Source organism: Phycodurus eques, chromosome 8 (genome assembly GCF_024500275.1).
Source record: "Phycodurus eques isolate BA_2022a chromosome 8, UOR_Pequ_1.1, whole genome shotgun sequence".
Lineage (NCBI taxonomy): Eukaryota > Metazoa > Chordata > Actinopteri > Syngnathiformes > Syngnathidae > Phycodurus > Phycodurus eques.
Window position 1 is genome coordinate 21,085,671 of NC_084532.1, and position 17,490 is coordinate 21,103,160.

General features: G+C 39.5%; 1 non-coding gene across 1 annotated transcript; it reads right to left on the bottom strand.

Annotated features, from left to right (window-relative positions):
* Positions 1–571: 571 nt before the first annotated feature.
* Positions 572–643, bottom strand: trnaq-cug (transfer RNA glutamine (anticodon CUG)). Its single transcript has one exon. It is a non-coding gene; the product is annotated as a tRNA-Gln (tRNA).
* Positions 644–17,490: the final 16,847 nt, after the last annotated feature.

Sequence of the window (17,490 nt, forward strand, 5' to 3'; positions counted from 1 at the left end):
TCACTGGATTCAATGGTCAGAATGGTGTGCATTACACCATGGAACCCCACTGTGTGTGGGAGAGGGCCAAATCAGATAATACGGCAGCACACAACTGCCTGCAAACTGCATTTATCCAACTTAACAATAAGTGACAAAAAAAATTAATTTCCCACCGAGAGATGAACTCAGATCACTGGATTCAATTGCCAGAGTGGTGACAATTTCACCATAAACAAATCTTGTTTCAAGTAAGTGATGAAAATATTCAGTTTCTACCGAGAATTGAACTCAGATTGCTGGATTCAAAGACCAGAGTGCTCACCATTACAACATGGAACCTACACAAACTAACCTGGACGGGAATATGGTTTCATAACTGGGCACACTACCCTTCCTGGTCGGTCTGACAAAATTGAGATCCCACAGAGAGTTGAACTCAGATCGCTTGATTCGGAGTCCTCATTATTACGCCATGCAACCTGCACAACATCAGTGTGAGGGGCATATGGTCTTCTCCAGCAGTGTATAACTGCCTGGAACGTCTTAATGTTTATTTAATATTTTTTTCAAGTCAGTGACGAAAACATTCAGGTTCCACCGAGACTTGAACTCGGATCGCTGGATTCAGAGTCCAGAGCGCTAACCATTACACCATGGAACCTCCACAAGACAGACTGGAACGTCATACGGTTTCATAGCGTGGCACATAAAGTGACCGAGGTCCGACTGAGAGTTGAACTCAGATCATTGGATTTGCAACCGTGCGGAAGGGGCATATGATTTCATAAGGCGGTGCACCATGGAACACCACTGTAGGAGTGAGAGGGCCAAACCAGATAATAGGGCAGCACACAACTGCCTGCAATTAATTTTTCCAACTTTGTTTCAAGTGACAAAAACATTCAAGTCCCACCGAGAGCTGAAGTCAGATCGCTAGAATTGAAGTCGAGATTGCTCGGCAATACACCATAGAACCTGCACAATAGCTGTGGGAGGGGCATATGGTATTATACAGCAGTGCATAACTGCGTAAAAAACAATCTTGTTTCAAGTGACGAAAATATCCAGGTTCCACCGAGAGTTGAACACGGATCTCTGGATTCAGAGTCCAGAGTGCTTACCATTAGACCATGGAACCTCCACAAGAGAGACTGGAAGGGCATAGGGTTTCATAGTGTGGCACACAACCTACCCTGGCTCAGGTCTGACAAAATTGAGGTCCCACAGAGAGTTGAACTCAGATCACTGGATTTGCGATGTCCAGAAGGGGCACATGGTTTCAGAGGGCGGTGGACAACATACAAAAGCAGTACTACACAACCCTGTTCCAAGTCAGTAAAAAAATCACTGGTCCCATTCAGAGTTGAACTCAGATAACTGGATTTAAATGCTAGAGTGGTGACCATTACACCATGGAACACCACTGTAGGTGTGAGAGGGTCAAGTCCGATAATAGGGCAGCACACAACTGCCTGTAATGCAATTTTCCAACTGTTTCAAGTATGACAAAAACATTCAGGTCCCAAGTCGAGAGTGCTAAGCAATACACCATTGAACCCCCACGATAGGTGTGGGAGGGGCATATGGTATAATAGGGCAGTACGTAACTGCCTGCAAAACGTCAGAAATCTTCACCTTCATCCAACTTTGTTTCAAGTTACAAAAAGAAAACATTCAGGTTCCACCGAGACTTGAACTGAGATTGCTGGATTCAGAGTCCAGAGTGCTGACCATTTCACCATAGAACCCACATGAGATGGTGTTGAGGGACATATGGTTTCTTATGTCAGACCACAATGCACTGCCCACACGAGCTGTACTCAGACTCCTGGATTCGGAGTCCAGAGGGCTACCCATTACACCATGGAACCCCCAAAATTGGTGTGGGCGGGGCATATGGTATCATCAAGCGGTGCACTAGTGTGTGCAAGAAGAATTTCTGAGTGACAGAAGCACTCAGCTTCCACAACTTGAACTTGGATCCTTGGATTTAAAGTCTCGAGTGCACACCATGGAACACAAACAAGAGAAGGGGAGTCCCACTGAGCATTGAACTCAGATCAGTGGATGTAAAGCGAGGAAGGCTAACCACTACATGGAACATCAATGATAACTGCATGACAGCAAAATAGTATAATAAGGCGTTGCACAAATGTCCAGATTTTCAATTTGTTTCAACTGACAAAAAAAATTCAGGTTCAGGAGTTTAGAGCACTGGATTCAGAGTCCTAACCAATATACTATGGAACCCCACGACAGGTGTGGGAGGGGTATATGGTATTATAAGTTGGTGCCTCTAAAATGAAATTTTTACATTTATCCATGCTTAAAATAAGTGACAAAAGCACGGAGTTACACGGAGACCTAAACTGGCATTGCTGGATTTCGTGCAGAGTACTCACCATTACACCATGGAACGCAGAAAAAAATGGGGGATGGGGGCATATGGTTTCATAGGGTGGCGCACAACATTTTCCCAAAAGTTCCAGACCTGTTCCAAGTCAGTGGCAAAACAATTGAGGTCCCACCAAGAGTTATACTCTAACTACTGGATTCAAAGTCCAGAGTGCTAACCATTACACCATGGAACCCAGCATACTAACACAAGTACACTTTTTTCAAGTAACCTGAAAAATTTCAGTTTTTATAGGACCCTTTATATACAAAACCTAAACATACAAAGATTTTTAAAGTATCGCCAATTTTCTATTGATTATTTCTTCACGATTATTTCTATCAATTCTTACTTGATAAACGCTTTTTTGAGTAACTCCCTCTGAGGTTTGTGTCGTGAGAATACAATGATGGATATGAACCAATGAAAATGCAATATATGATTGTTGTTGTTTGCCATCAATAGGACATAGGTAAATAATCCATTGGCTGTCCCCTGGGTGAAGGCATAGCACATTAATTCGCCCTGTGGACAGACGTAGGAATGTAACGGGGTTACAAGCGCATGTATAGGTCAAACACAAACACGTCGCTCACACACAAAGAAGAAGACAGCCGCTCACATGTGTCAGAAAATAAGCCAGGCTATCACATTCAAAGCGCATCTTCACTTGTTTATCGAACATCTCTTTTTGGAAGATCTTCATCAACAAGATTAGGCTTTGGAACACGACATCTGCTCAGGGTGGGGAGAAGGATTTTTTTTTTTCCCGGAAGGGAATCGCTGCCATTCTCACTTTTTCCAACGGAGGTTGCCTGTTTTTTTTTTTTTTTTTGAGTAAGAATAGTGTCCGTTGTCAGTATTAGCAATGAGGCTTGTAAGCCCTCCAAGTAGTTTGTAGTAACAGCTGGGTCTGACATGGAGAGCATGCACAAGGGCAGCCGGGCTGAGGAACAGGGAGAGGTGGGCTGGGGGGGGGGGGAGAAGAATTACACGCACACACACACACACACACACACGCACGCACACACACAAAACAAAGATACTCCTCATCTTCAATGGACGCATGGAATGAAGTCTATAAAAAAAAGTGACAAATGAATATGAGAGGATGAAGGTGCTGCTGATTCCTTACCGCAGCCATAATCAGATGTGGTAATAATTAAAGCTACAAGCAGCGGCGAACTGGCCCTTGTGCCCGATTTTTCATGGCGAATTGTCGGAATGATCAAACATTGACGCTGCGCTACGCCTAGATTAGACAGCCTAGGAAAAATAAATAAATCTTCGCAAAAGTCTGGGAAACCTGTTCCCATTGAAGCCCATTTGGGCAGATTCCCTTCAAGGATTTCACCAAAATAAGAAACTTGAAATTCACCCAAAACGGCTGCTGCAAAATGACAAATTCCTGTTAAATTTGGTGTATGGGTTCTTGAGACTTTGTCAAAATGACATACCTTTTTTCAAAAAATTTTCCCCCTTTTTTTGGGTGGGAACCAACTCCGAAAACCTTTATTGGCAGTTTATCCCCGCGTATTCAAAAAGCTTTGAGGTAAAAAAAAAAAAGTAAAATATATATATATATATATATATATATATACTGTATAATTTTCAGGTAAACCAAAAATATGTAAATTTAGCTTTATAGGGCACTCATACAAACACTGTACTTGCAAATTTGTGTGACTTTTTCTCCTTTGATTCAGTTTTTTTTACCCCCTGAATAAAATTCTTGTCTGTTCGTCCATATATGTTTAGTTGTTACACATTATCACCAGGATACATTGTGCTTGCAAACATTTGTGAATTTTCAAGCATGTTGGGGCCCACCAAAAAAAGCTATAATACACTTTTCATACAACGTCCTACTAAATCAACATAGCTTTGTATGTAACTTGAAAAAATTCAGTTTTATACTAATTATGTGCCATTTTTGTTCAAATCCAACTAAACAAACACCACATTTCCAAGTATCCCTTGAATGTTTTTAAACAATTACAGCCACTTTTCACACAAAATCCTATTTGATGTGACCTGAAACATCTCAGTTTTCAACAAGAGAAAGCAATTTACACATGGTTAAGTTGAAAGCATCACTATTTTTGTCAGGTGTCACAACTAAAGTGGACTCGAGCAAGTGCCCAGTGACCTCCGCTATAAGAAGATTAAAAAAAACAAAACCCTGTTGTTTCATGTTCTGCGGGCTAACCTGGCACATGACAACGTCAAAAAGCTTTGTAGGGTTATTAGACGAGACAAAGCAAAGGAAAAAGACAAGCACGTCATTTAATCCCCGAGTACAATGGTGGCATGGTGGCCGATTAAAGGCTCAATAGGGACCAACTCTTTTTGATTCCTCGCTGTGCTTCTACATACGTGTAATTAACAACAGATGCACATGGCAAATTAGCATACGTTTGGCACGCAGGTGATATATTTGTGCATATTGATGAAATATTTATGGATGTAAACATATTTTCAATTAGAGCCACATAAGAAGGTGCATCAGCGTGTAAAGATGGCGTACAAAGGGCTTCATCCGCTACACTATGGGTTGGTTTTCACCTAATTATGTGCGCACTTCATACCAAATCCAACGAAACAACAGCCCCTTTTTAAGTAACCGGGAAAATTACAATTTTCTACTTGTTACATGCATGTTACGTATGATATACTACTAAATAAACAAATGGTTTTAAAAGTAACCCCTCAAAAAAAATCTTGCATGTATTTTTTAGTATAAAACCCTACAAATTAACAAAGCTTATCCACCAAATGTTGGCTTTCTACAATTACAGTCATTTTTTTGAACAAAATTCCACGAAATAAAGTTTTCAAATAACCTCCAAGTGTGTCAAGTTTTCTATGAATTTAAATGTCCATTATGTACAACATCATACGTTTCATAAAAAATCCCAATAAATATACATAGACTTTTTTTTCAAAGTACAATAACCAGAAAAATGCCAGCTTTCAACTAATTATGTGCACTTGTATTACTTCCTACCAGCAAATGCCCGAACAAGTTGTTGTTGTATAAAATTCTACGAAATAAACAAAGCGTGTTATTGTCTTTTTCCTCCTGGTTATGTTTGGCGCTAGCTACCTGCCCTCACGTTCCACTCGTTTGAAGCGGCCAAGCCACATCGCCGGCTCTCATCTCACACAAGGAATAAACACGGCGCGGAAGCAGCGGCCTACAAATAAGCCCAGTGAAGGCGAGTCGTTCACCTCGTTCCACTCGGAGCCCCTCGCAGCGTGTAATAGTAGAGGCTTGGGGCTCGGGTGGGGGAAGGGCAAGAGGTGCACAGGTTTGTGATCAGACTAGAGGAAAGAAGGAGAAGAAAACTAGGCCAGGAGTTTGGAGCGTCACTCCACAGTGGCGTGTTTTTTTTTTTTTGTGTGCCACTACACGTATCTATTCACAAGCCGCAAAGGTGTGATTTACGACCCCGTCCACTGGAAGATGTCCCCTACTAGGAGTTGGAGACTGGAGTTATAGGAGTGGATGGACTGATAGTGTTGGCTCAATGCCCGCGCTCCAAGTCTATCTGTGGTGAAGGGGAGGGCACCAATGGTGGAGGGGATCTATCTGTTGTGCTCATGATAAAACACCCCCCAACCCCCGCAGCCCCCCCCTTCACTGCAACAAAACAGCCCAACTCTGGGTATGTTTCCACAACAACAGACTAGTAATATCTGTTATGCTTTTTCTTTTGTTTTTATTTGCTAAAATGTGAAGCTACAATGGTGTCAAAGTGATCTCTGGTCACTCTGACCTACAAAATTGACTGAAAACACTGTCATGTGCATGCCAGGCCGGTAGGTGGCAATACCACTGTAACAAAACCCTAAACCAACTGCTAAACCATATTCTCAATGTATGTCCTAGATTCAAATGTAACATATACAACTTCTCTGGACGCAGTAGCTGTGGTTTAAATGTAAAATTTATAGTCTCATTTCTACCCAACAGTACAGCTGAGTTCGGTATGGATCGGATCGGTTGAATTGAATTGAAGTTCATGTTAAATGGAAACTGGCGCAGACCTGCCATCATTTAAAGTGCTTGTGATTAACCTCAAACAAAGTTCAGGTGTTCTAGCAGGCTTTTACTGCCTTTTCATATCCAGTGTAAGAGGCCACGCAGCATAATACGACAGGCTCAGTTACCGCCTACTTCCTGTTTTTCATCCGACTGTTTTATATTTATGGCCTCGAAGTGTTTTTCCTACAAATATTTTCAACATGTTTAACAGCAATCAAGGTGCGGGGCGGTCCATCGACTCTCCCACAGGGCTCCGCTATCCCTTAGAAGCATAACAACGCTGCTTGTTTGTGGAACAAGCGAGGACGCTGTATCTTGTCCCATTCAAGTATTCAAAACAAAGTCGGCCGCCATGGCAAACGGGGCGGGGGTAAATGCGTGGTTCTCTTCCTGCCTTATCCGCACAGTGTAATTCCCACTGAGCCGCACAGTGAGAAAGAAAATGAGTTTGAGGGATTGTCCCTGACATTAATCCGCCGCAAACGCTGCACTTCCACACGGACGCGGCGCACACTGGCAAAGACAAAGCAAATCAACAATCTATTTAGCAGAGAAAAAACAGCATCAACAATCCTTGCGGCTTCTGTCTGCTCTCATTTGACGATCGCTTCCGCCTGCCTCGCTTCTCCCCCTCTGCTCATTTTATGGGACACCCACGACCACCTCTCTTTCGACCATCCTGCCATCTTGGATTCCCATTACCGTTCAAATCTTCATTTAAAGTGGCACCAAGCAGGCCCAAAAAAATGTAAATGTAAATTCGACACACCACAGAGAAGAGTCGTGATAACAAGCCTGCATCATTTGAATGAATAAAACAAACCGCTAAGTACATAAAATCAGGTTTCAAAACTTGAATAATAAGGGCCACCTCTCAGCACTCAGACGCTGTGGGCGTGTCGAATGCATGCGCCAAAAGGAATCAAATATACTGAGGGGGTGATAGCTTATATGATGTAAAATCACGTTAGGAGGCTCAACTTCAAAATTGAATGGTTATTGTGGACTATAATCATACAAATGAGCACACAAGTCAACTTACCCTCGTTGTTGGTGACGTAATGTCACAGCCGAGCACGGCACCTGACGACAACGGGACGGCAGGAGGAAGCCCGGGTAGTTAGTCAGTCGGCACCCCCCATTCACGAGTATCAAGTTGCCCGTGAAGGAAGCCATGTTGTCTCTGGTGAAAGTTTACAAAACTACCGTAATTTCTTGTGTATAATGTGCACCCATGTATAATATGCACCCCTAAAGTTGACCTCACAATTCTGGAAAACTCTTCTACCTATGTATAATGCATTTTTTCAATGCACGATTTTGCTTCTACCCATATGATCAAAAAAGGAAGTATTATCTGTATTTTGCTAGATTTTTTTTCAAATAATTATTCTGAAGTTAAGCACTTTCTTTGAACATGTAATCCTTTTTTTTTAAATTGACTTGCTCTGATTTTGAAATTCACAACCCTACTTTTATTTAGTAAATTATAAAGCACACAGTTGAGCTCATATGTTTGATTACCCAGGCAGAATTTGTAAGATGGGTTAAATTCTTTAAAGAAAACATGAAGGACCAGGCAAAATGTTTCATTCAATGGGATTCAAATTAAACGGTCAAGCATTTCAGTAAAGCATTATTATTAAACGAAACATAACCATAAATAAATTAATGATGGTTGTTGTTCAGTCATCAGTCATATTAAAAAAAAAAAACATTTCACAAATTCTGCCAGGGTATGTAAATGAGCACAACTCTACATATATGCAGTCATACGTACCCCTGTCATATTGGAATGAAAGTGTAGGCGACACCTTTTTTATAGCCACTAGGTGGCGGTGGCATTTTGGAATGAAAGTGTACAGCTTTTTCATAATCACTAGATGGCAGCATGCATTTATAAAATGTGAAAGTTTTTTTCCATTTGCCCCTATACCCATGTATAATGCGCACTATTAACTTTTGACAATTTTTTGAGGAAAAAAATGCGCATTATACACGAGAAATGTCAAAAAATACACACTGCAGAGTCGCGTTGATGTTCAGCTCGCCATCCGCGTGCGCCTTTAAAAACGCAGTCCATCGCTTTTTTATTTCCAAATTTTTGGGGAGCTTAAAAAAAAACGTCACCGAGCTGTTCTGTAAATTGAGGCCTCCAGCAAAGACGCATGTTTTCAGCACTTACTGTATCTTCCTTTAGGAAAATGCACTTTACCTGCTGAATGAAATAACCTTTTATCAAGTCACACACAAACTATTCAAAATGTACTAGTAATTACAAACAACACAATAAACCCGTGTTTCGCAGTTTTTACCCCACCTAAAAAAAAGAATTAGCTCCCCAAGTACCACCATAATGATTAATACCAGTGGCGTCGCTAGGCCTATTTTAGAGGGGCTTCATCCTCACCTAAAAACCTGTCAAGCCACCCCCCCCCCCCCCCCAAATATTTGGTATTATGTGTTTATGCCGAAGGTTTATTGTCCTAGCCCCCCATAACACCGATCTCCAGCCCCCCTAAACAAATATTGGTCTCCACAAAATGCTCGCCCGGTCAACAACTAAGTTTTGGGCAAGAATAAATCTCCAACAGCAACCACGCCCATGCAGCCACCCCAAACGTCAAAACCTAGCGACGGCCCTGACTAACACTAAAAGCGATAGGCCTAAGTGTTTATCGAAAACGAGACAGAAGTATAATTCTGAAAAAGTCTATTTAATATTACTGTAAGCCACTGTAACATTATGCAGTTTTAACATTAACACTCTGCTTAAATATAGGAAAATAAAAAATAGACTTCAATATATGTTTTAATTCAAATGATATTCTACATATCATTTCCATAAAAATCGAACTAAATAAATGTTTAAAAACAATCCGTAACAAATTTCCATTTTTCTACTACTTAAAGAGCATTTTTTTGGGGACAAACTCACACAAATTAAAGCTTGCATGCGCAAATAACCAGAAAAATAATTCAGATTTCAACTTGGTACAGTAATCTTTCTTTTGGACTTAAAACACAAAAATATTTTAGTTGTCTACTAATTAATTGCATTTTTTGTAAAACTTCTTACTAATTAAACTGTTTGATGTTGTTGTTGTAAAAACGTGAACACATATGAACAAGAAGTGCGAAAATGGCAGATGTACAACCAGCTGTGTGAATGGTACCTCATTGTGTGTCCTAAATATTGAATTATACAAACGATTCCAGGGGCTTTAGTGTAAGAAAAGTCCAGTGTTATGGTCACTATTAACATAATCAATAAAGTCTGCTATCACTTGAGAGAGTCATCCTATTCACTCTCTTCCCGTTTTAAAACCAGCTGGTAAAACCCCTCAACTTGTTGATTTTAGTCCCCTTCAGATATTCTTTTGTTGTTATTCAGTGTCTTGAGTATTTGGAGACGCTTAGGAATAAAACGAGCTATTTATTTTGTCATGTGTTCATTTAAAAAGCGCCTTTCAATCCACTTAAGGATTCTTTCCAACAACAGGTTGAACGAAAATGTATAAATTAGCCTCATACAGTAAATAATACTAATACTACTGTTACGATTAATAATATTGAAAAATAAAATGATTCTATAATGCAAGAATAAAGTAGTATCGTTTCAAGAAAATTGTGCAATATTGTGTAAAACAATAGCCATAATAATCATTTCAACTTACTTTAACTGATCTTATTCATTTTTTGAATTTTTTAAAAACAAATTTTAAAATATTTTTTTGCTATTTTTTTTTAGTGGCTTTTTTTTTTATGTAAAATGGGGCAAACTGCAGTGAAACTCCAAGTGTCTGGAAATAGTGCTGTGCTCTTGTGTGCATGATAACAATCAGATCAGAAGCACAATTGACTCTTAATCAATTGAAGTGGGCATGTCATGTCAGGGCAGCCTGGGAGCAGAGGGCGCTTGGGTGGTGTGTGTGGGTGCGTGCGTGTGTGGGCGTGTGTGTGTGTGTGTGTGTGCGTGGAGGGAGGCAAAGAGATGGATGCTTCGATGCAAGGCCTGCTGGGGGGAGGGACAGCAAGCAGAGATTGTTGGTGTTGTGGGAGCAGCGCAACAGCAACAATAACAGCAGTGGTGTGTGCGTGTGCGTGGGTGTGTATGAGTGACGTGTGAGTGTGTGTGTGTCGGAGTGGAAGTGAGATGTGTTATTAAGGCTCCCACTGGAGTCGTGAAACGACTTTGCCTTTACTTACACTATGGAGATATTGATATTGGAATAAAAATAATCTCTTTGTTGATGAACACTTGGGCTTACTATGCTACTGTATTTTAAAGTTGGTCCAGAAGTGGACACGTGGAGAGCTATGTATTTTTTAAGCGGTGTTTGGTCTAAAAAAAATAAAATAAATAAAACACAGATTTACCACAGAGTAGGCGCTGCCTTGTTGGTTAGCAACGACATTCAAATGGGCTCAGCAGTTAACTCTTTAATGTCCGCGTGTGAACAAAAGTCTATGACGTGAAGTCATTACATTTAACAACCATTGTTTTTTTTTTCCTGATGGGGAAAAGGGAGACGTCTATTTGACCTGAGCTGTTTATTGATGTCATTTAAATATTTAGGGCATGACCTCTATTAGCGGGATGGCCGCTACGCGAGGAAATACGCTTTGTGTGTCATTATCCAAATGCAAAAAGGAAAAAAAAAAAAAAAAAAAAAAAAAGATGTGAAGGCCCCGAACAGTGGCCAGTTCATTTAGTGAACTCCAAATGGGGTGAAGCGTAATAATAATTGAAACAAATAATAATAATGACTATTCTGGAGAAATCCGGAGAAATGTCAAGAATCAAGGCAGATGCCACGTTACTAATAAGTTGCGGCAACATTGTGGAGTGACCACGTACCAGTGTCGACTGGAAGACTATTACTCATTGAAGACGTTGTCTCCACATAATGTAAGATCATCTTTAATACTGCGTGGGGAACCCCACACTTTATTTACGTGCTGCTGTTTTGGTTAACAAGCAGAGTTCAAATGGGCTCAACTCTGCGTCTGTGAGTAACGGGTTGCGTCTCTTAACGCAGATGAATACATTTTCATTTCTTTTTTTGAGGAAATACATTTAAGTGCGTGATGATCCACATGTCACCATCAAGACCAACATTAAAATACAATAGCATCAAATTCAAGATATACTTTTAGGGAATAAAACCTCGATTTCAATACGCCACTGTAACGTTATGCAGTTTGAACATTAACACTGCGAATGAATATAGGAGAATAAAAGAAAACTGTACTTGAATACCAATTAAATTAAAATGTATTGCACTGGATGGAGGGTTAAAAAAATACAGCTGAAATGTACTGAGGCGGTGATTATTTTGCGTACCAGAGGGAGCCCGCCTACCACCTATTGGTACTAGTATCACATTTTGAGAATCACCGGTACGACTCACGTTCAATTATTAAAGAACAATTTAGAGTCGTCAGTAAACCTAACATGGATGTTTTGAGGAATTTATAGTTCGACAACTTCAATTCATCGTTACAAAATTAATTATAGGATGTGAGGGCCACAACATTAGGTACACCGGCAAAATGGATTGAGCTTGAGTTGCATGATTATCTTTGTCAATGTTTTAGACACCTTTTGTACGTAATGTTGTGACCCGTCCCGTATTCCAAATAAAACATTTTCCGACGAGGATCCTCCTTTGTTGTTGTTGTTTTCTCCATTTTTGCTTCTTCTGGTGATTTTCCTCCTTTATTCCCCTCCCCCCTTCTTTCCTTGCAGATTAGAATTCATTAGCAATCAAAGAGCCTCCAGAGAGCGCCAGCTCTTAATTACCTTCTCATTTGCATTTTTGCATATTAATGACTGCAGTTTTTTTCTTTTTTTTTCATTTTTTGCCGCAGTGGTTTAAAGGCACCTCAGTGCTCTTGTTCTCTTGGGATGAAGAGGAGGAAGAGGAGGAGATTGGCCGGAGGCGAGGCTGGGAGCCTGGACTTGGCCCACCACAACACCCCACCCCCTCGCACTCCCTCCTCACACACACACACACACACACACACACACACGGCCAGTCCTTCCGAAGGGGAGCTGGACAAGACGAGGAAAGGGTTTGCTTGATGCGAACAGAACAGGTGTGGTGTAGGTGTCCACATAGCGGTGGGAGGCCTTTGGGGGGGGGGGGTTCAGAGGTTAAAGTTCAACGTCTCTTATCAACATAAGAAAGACCACGTCTTGCTCACTGCCTAATTTTTGTCATATTGAGTCGTTTAAGGACCTGATGTGAACAAAACAGAGCCCAAGAGAAAGTGCTAGTTTGGAGGGGGGGGCGCACAAGCAGAGGGGATTCTTTATATCCCCCGAGAAAGGTGTACGCAGCTGAAAATGAGGCTTCTGTGGGTATGTGTGTGTTTTTATGTTATTGCCTGCGAGCGTTCACTGTGGGGGCAGCGAGAGGCTCATTTGGTTTAATGATGCTGCTCTGCCTGCATAGCAAGTGACATGATGCACTCGGATGTGCAAGCACACAAAAAGAAGCCCCCTTCATGGACAGCGGCGGTCCGCTTCAGCCAATATGTTTGGCGTGAACGTCGGACGTGTTGTTTTAAAAGGTAACAAACATAACAATTAATGAGCTGGAGCCGACCACACATCTGGACGACAGGTTCAAACGCCGGCGAATAAACTAGCCAGTCAGGGTGTGGGTGGGCGTGGGTAGGCGTGTGTGTGCGTAAAGTCGTCACTTCCTGCCTAAAGAGGATTGGCGACAAGCTGAAAAAAAAAAAAAAAAAAAGTTACTTTTGCAATATAAAGTTAGATATATATATATATATAATATCAAATTGTTAAATAAAAAAGTCACTGCTACTAGAATAAAGTTGGAAAATCAAGAAAATAACGTCGTAAGAGTATAAATTCAAAATAGTCCTAAATTGGAGCCGAAAGCTACGTCAAAAAAGTTCGGGTTTTTTTTAAAATGGTAACATTGTAAAAATAAAGTTGCAATGAGTAAATTTCCTAGTACAGTTTCATGAAAAACTAGCATGGACTAGCGGGATCATGACTTTTTTTTCTAAATGGGAAACATTTCGAAAAAATTAAGTATTATATAGTAGTATATATTATGAGATTGAGGTAGCATTTTATTAAGAAAAAAATCTTTAAACATAAAAGCGAGACTAAAGTTGTAAATTACAATAATTGCATTTTTTTGGGAAACGTTTGAAAAACGTTACCTATGCTGTTTTTTTTCTTTTTCCAGAAAAAAGTCATGTTATGAAAACTAAGCTGTCATACAGAATAGCTTCAAAAAGTCACAGAATTACGAAAATAAAGTCGTAAGGTTACGTCAAGTTTTAAAAGTCGTAATACTGTGTAAATAAAGTCCTAATATGAGTAAAAACTAGCATTTTTTTTAAAACATGGGATATAGCGAGAATAAGGTTAGGTAAAGGTATGAGAAAAAGGTTGTAAAGTTACAAAAATAAAGTTTTTTTTTCAATACAAAAGTCAGAATACTATGAGAGAAGGAAAGTAACTTTTTGTTTTTTTACTTAAAAAGCAAGAATACAGTTGTAATTTACGATAATAAAGCAATAATGAATCAGACAAAGTAGGATTTTTTTTTAAGTTACATGAATAAATTTGAGTATTTTTTTTTTTTTAAAGTCAGTGTTATGGAAAAAAAATTTTAATGAGGAAAAACATCGCATTTGGTCTAAAGACAAAGTTGTGATATAATGAGAATACAGTCATAAAGTTAAGAGAATAAAATTTTATTTTTGGAGAAAAAAGTTTAAATTTTCTGAAAATAAAATGGTACTACTATTATAACAATGACAATAAAGTAGCATTTCTTGGAGAGGGGGGGGGGTCACGAGAAAAGTCGCGAGAACAAAGTCGTATGAGTAAAAAATTGATTTTTTAAGTTGTGTTACAGCAAGAATAAAGTTATGAGAATAAGGATGTAAAGTTACAAAAATAAAGTTCTATTTTTAACGTTGTAATGTTGCCAAAATAAATATGATCTGGAATATTATGAGAATGAAGTAGCATTTATGAAAGAAAAAAATATCGAGACTTAAAAAGCGGAAACAAAGTTGTAAGTTAAAATAGTAAAGTGATAATACATACAGTAAAGTAGTGTTTTCTTATTAAACGTTTGAAAAAAGTTACATGACTCAAGTTGTATATATTTTTGGAAAGAAGTTTAAATATTATGAGAACAAAGTAGCATTTTGTCTCAGGAAAAAAAAGCTGTGATATAGCGAGAATAAAGTCAAAATGGTACAGAAATGAAGTTGGATTGTTGGAGAAAAAAGTTGCAATCTTCCCCAAATTGAAAGTTGTAAAGTTCCAAAATTTTGTATTATTCTAACAATTACAATAAAGTAGCATTTATTTTCCGAGAATAAAGTTGTAATTTGTAGACTAAAAGTTAATGCTAAAAGAACACAGTTTTCAAATCAGGAAAAAATGTTGTCATACACTATACTGAATAGGAGTTATAAAGTCATAATTTTATGAAAATAAAAGCCGTAATATTATGAGAACAAAATCATTTGGTTTGGAAAACAAGTAATGATATAGCGAGAACAAGGTCATGAAGTTACGAGAGGAAAGTACAAGAATAAAGAACAAAGAAAAAGAATTACGATAAGATATTGTTTTGTAAAAAAGATGTAGCCTGACGACATAAAATTCTGATTACGATAAAAAATGCAATAAAAAGATGTAGTACAGTATTATAATATAAAAAATGCAATCGTATGGGAAGAAATGCGGAATGATGCCAGAATTGTTATACTTTATCGAGAAAAAAGTCATAATACTACAAGAATAAAATCTACATGTTGCGAGAAGAGTACCCCCCCAAATAATTTGCATCAAAATCCGTTTTTAATAAATTATGAGAATAAAACTGAAATATTACATGGAGAAAAGTTGCAATCGTGCCAAAATTAATTCGTTAAGCTACAAAAATTGTAACCAGTTGTAACAGGTTTTTTTTTTCTTGTATAATAGTGTCCCGTTTTCACGGAATCCTCCGAGCAAACAAACAGCTGTCAAAACAATACCTCCTGCCGTTCTTGTGCTTGCAGGAGGTAAAAAACAAAACACCCCAACAAGTACATTATTGTACCTTTTGGGGGGGGGGGGGGTGTGATGACTTGTCACCAATGGTGCTGCTTTGTGATCCTAGCTCGGAGTGAACTTGTGAGCACGACACTTCTGTCATTGATATTGTATACAGTGGTGCCTTCACTTACGAGTTTAACTCAATCTGTGACGACACTTTTTGACTCAGAATACTCACACAGTATCTCAAATCATCTTTCCCCATTGAAATGAATGGAAATGCCATTCATCCGTTCCAGCCACCCAAAAAAGCCAGGCAAAATCTTCAAACTAAAATTAAGGCACAACAGTATTGTACTTTATAAAAACATACGGTAATAATACAATTATAGAATATAAACAATCTAACAGTGTATCATGGTTTCATCCTTTAATTCAGTGGATTGTGTGGTTTGTGCCGTGGCCACCTGGGGGCAGTGTAATAGAAACACACACGTAAATTTGACGATGAAACACAGAAGACTGTCGCAACTAACCTCCAATAAATATTAGTCGTTTTGTACAGATGATAAATAATATATGCCCGTGAAATATTTTTGTACGCTTTGTCTGCATGTGTTGCAGGGGCGGAGCTACGGAGTGGCTACTACGACGGCCAACCCCACCCCCCTGCGTGTGTCGGGAATAATCGCGTAACTAGTTTCCAATCGATGCTTGATCAGCACCCCCCGCCTCCGATCAAGAACCAAAAATTTCCTTCAGCACCCTCCCGTTAACGGTCGTTTTTCAAGAGGCCAAAAGTTCGATCAGCACTTCACCCCTTGACAATGTGATTTCTGGCCACCCCACTGAAAAATGCCTAGCTCCGCCCCTGATGTGTTGCTACTGTTTGTGTTTAAATGTTAAGTTGTTTAAAGGTTTATAACTACTGCAACATTTATGCTAGTGTTGTTAGCCCGGCTATGGTGTTTTGCATTGTGTGTTAGCATTAAGCTAACATACTATCATAAGACGAAGTCGTAAAGTTAAAGTCTAATACTTCAATTTTCTTCATTTTATGCATAGTTTTAAAGTGTGGATGGCAATAAACAGCTTGGAGCAAGCACTTGGCCTGGATTTTGACGATTTGCTCACAATCTGCCAAACGAGCGCTTGTTGTGAAAATTGGTGCCACCATCTAAGCGCGTGTAACTCAATTTTTTTTTGCTCGCAACTCCCCAAACACCGGCTCGTATCTCGCAAAACTGTTGGGTCACTTGTAAGGCAAGGTACCACTGTATATGTTTATTACACAATGGTGCCTAATCTAACATGCAAGACACATCCATGGTAGAAAATAGCTCACAGTCAGGCTTAAGTCGTCTTAACTGCTATTAGTGGAGCATTATAAAGTGTGTGTGTGTGTGTTTGTGTAAAACGTGTGGGCTGTCAGGGTGGGGGTTAATGAGCTGCTCCGTGACCTTTGTCACCTGGCAGGATGGCCCGAGGGAGATGGAGCGAGACAAACAGGAAGCCGGGGTGACAACAAGGCCCGCCCGCTTTATGGCTATAAGCTCCTGCAGGGTGGCCCAAAAGGTACACATCGACCCCCAAATACCAAGAACCGCATAGCATGCGACCTGCCATGAGAGCATTTCTATTCGTTTTCTATGGCGCAACTTGCAAACGCAACACAGGAAGGCTCCACCTGAGATTCACAATCAGAACCTTATATTTATCAAGCAGACATGCTAATCACTTGTTTCCCAGCTGGGCACATTTATATCATTATGATTGTCTGATGTGTGGAATTGTTGATATAATGTATTCTTAATATTATTATTCTTATTTTTTTTCGGAAAACAAGGCAGTCAGAAGCATGTAGCGTCATAACATTGTGACTGCTCCTCCCACTGAGGATCTAAGCAGTGACAACACTGCCACCTGCTGCTTTGACTGCTCAACACAACAAAACAATATAAATATCACACAAAATGATGCTGAATACTAAGACAAAAAGATCGACAAAAAAAGTAACAT